Source organism: Anneissia japonica, unplaced genomic scaffold (genome assembly GCF_011630105.1).
Source record: "Anneissia japonica isolate Jap-2015-1 unplaced genomic scaffold, ASM1163010v1 scaffold1537_len634075_cov158, whole genome shotgun sequence".
NCBI classification, from domain to species: Eukaryota; Metazoa; Echinodermata; class Crinoidea; order Comatulida; family Comatulidae; genus Anneissia; species Anneissia japonica.
The window spans coordinates 399233-402196 of NW_022723531.1; positions in this window are offsets into that span (position 1 = coordinate 399233).

Consider the following 2964-nt stretch of genomic DNA (forward strand, 5'->3'; position numbering starts at 1 on the left):
TTAAGGGTGGGTGGGGGATAATTTCAAATTAATTCATTTTATTTTTATAGATGGGCAAGGAGGTTAATAATAAGAGGTGGATGGCCATAACTGGGTGGCAAACCTCAAATGTGGGTGGCCCAGCGCACCTCTGCCCACCATAACCACATCCCTGCTTAACCATGCATGTAAAAACATAAAGTGAATACAGGCTTTGAGACCTGTTAAATGTATTTTGTAGTATCTTTTTTCTCTGTTTTGTACAAGTTGATTAAAATGTGGTACATTATAGTATATGTTGTGTACTGTCTTTTTTGCTGTAGTGCTGTCTTCTATGATTCTACGAAATGAACCACTCACGTCATATCTGGGGCGGATGCAGGACTTGGCGGTAGGGAGTGTGTGAGAGTTCACACAACCTCAGCCCCATCATAGTTGTGGCTGAGGTGAGGAAATTTTGAGAATATGAACCTCTAGATGCCCAGAAGTTGCACTCTCGTACTTAAAAAATCTTCCCGGTACTACACTGTATGTTCATAATGATAAAAATAATATATCAACAATAGAATACAAGTTTTTTTTTTTTTTAAATTACAATTAAGAGGGGTGCGATCGCACCCCCTGCATCCGCCCCAGCTGTCATCATGACCAGACTCTACTGATTTTTCAATCTATTCAGGGATGTAACGATTGTTTTAGGGTCCATGTGTAAAAAGTTATAGCTAACCTAAGAACATTATGAATAATAATTAAGAATATATAATATAATTACATTAAGAATGTGTCCTCATTGCATGACACTAAGGGGCCAATTTCATATTTTTCGTTTGTCCCCTCGTCCCCCTTAATAGGTGTTCCCTATTCAGGAATATCCTTTACGTGGACACTTTATGGGTCCCGAAGGTGTCCCCTCATAATACAGTACTACAGTAATTTTATTTATATTGTCAACAGTGGGGTGTGTTCTAGCTGAGATGTGCACTTTCCTGCATTCTCAGGAGTTGCCGTGTATGGCGATGGGGATTAATGATGAAGACATTCAGGCGGTGGAATAGTTGAGTGGTGGAAGGTATAATGACATAAAAATAAGCCCAACATAAATGTGGCCAGAGCAAGGGCAAAGATCTTTTTTGAAAAGTAGAGTGGGGGGAGGAAGAGAATTCGAAAATTTGAAGAAACAGTACTTCCAGGCGGGCCAGAAATGACACTTTTGTATAGTAAAATTCCGCATCATCACACCACCATCGTAGTGAAGATTGTTATCACAAACTTTTATTAACATTTGTTTTTGGCATAACATCATATTCGTTTTTTCCATTTATACAGTTCATTTCAAACATTTTTCAGGCATATACTTTACAGAGGATCAAAAGGTTCTATGTTGAGGTGGTGCAGTCCAGATAAACGCCTTGGCAAAAAAAAGAAAAAAAAAAGAAGAAGTTGATGTGTAGAGTAATTTGGAGGGGATCAATGGCCCTCCACTGGAAAGTTTTTATTTTATATATGCTTCTTTTGTTTCTGAAGCCATCATCAACAATATATGTTAAACACAACTTTGTTTTCTAGGAAACCGTCAATCATCCCATCTCCCGATTTAATGCAAAAACGTCTAGATTTCAAAGCCCTCTCCTTTCTTATTCACTATCCCTAAGTTATACTCTAAACATTGACCCATCCTCCGCCACTACTTCTGATATTAAGCAAGCAATAATTTAATTTAATTTTAAATACAATTTGATTGGTCCTTTAAAATCCTTTTATTTAATTATTGTGTTATTATCTTGTTGTCTATATTGCTGCTGATAATTGCTCTTGATGGCATTTGTAGCAAATAAAATTGAATTGAAAAGTTGAGAATAGCCAAAACAGACCGCAATAATATAGATTAAACAACCACAATAACTTAATGTAAATAATATAATGTATTCTTCTCAGAAAATAAAACATTGGTCCTTGTAAATATATTTAATGTAAAGAATAAATTCTCAAATAAATGAATAAATGAAATTTATCTTCTATATTATCAAGGAACATAAACATTTGAAAAAAGACTAAAATAATAGCCTATGTAGGCCTAAATTAGTAGGCTAATGTTGATTCAAGATTCAAGATAATTATATTGTCTGAAAAATCCAGAAATTACGTTCCACTGGTAGTGTTACAAGCGTTAACAACATACAGTAATAAATATAAAATAACAAGGATATAATTAAGCACCAAATACAAATACAAATTAGTCTAAAGTTATTGCCTGATGTAAGATATAGCTATTCTAGACATCTGTGGGGTATTTTTATTCCATCTGATGGGTATTTAGAAAAAATAATAAATAAATAAATAAAAAGTTTTTCCACCCGCCCCTTTTTTTAAAAAAGAGAACGGCAAACAATTTATTTTATTTGGCCTTATCGTAGAGGACGCTATTAGAAGGGAAATCCCCAAGTAAGTTAAGTTCTTTGGTCAAAGCAAAGATATTAAATAAATAGCTATAAGTTCTTTCGTCAAAGTCTTTGGTTGAGTCGAATAGGGGAAGTAACCATTCATACACTTTCAAAACAACTTGATAGTAAGTAGCTGTACAGTACTTATTTGCACTTGAAGCATTACTATATTCATGTTTCTTCTTAATCGTGACTAGGGCCTAGGCCCTAGGCCTAGTAGTAGTTAGTACGAATACTATACTGTACACACTCCTCCTCCGATCCTAGCTAGGCGGCTAGGTCTAGCTAATGACAAGTGGGCTCTACCACTACATTGTACTAGAGCACTAGGCAGGTCTGTCTTGTTTTCCTCTACCTATGCCTCCTACTTACAGGGGCGGATCCAGAAATGTCCAAAAGGGGGAGCCGGAAGGGGCCCGAAAGTTGGGCTGATTGAGACAACACTGTCGTAGGGGGTCCGGGGCATGGCCCCGCGAAATTTTTGTGTTCTAGACGCCCGAACATAACATTTGAGGCATTCTGGGCTATCATTTTTTTCTTTTTC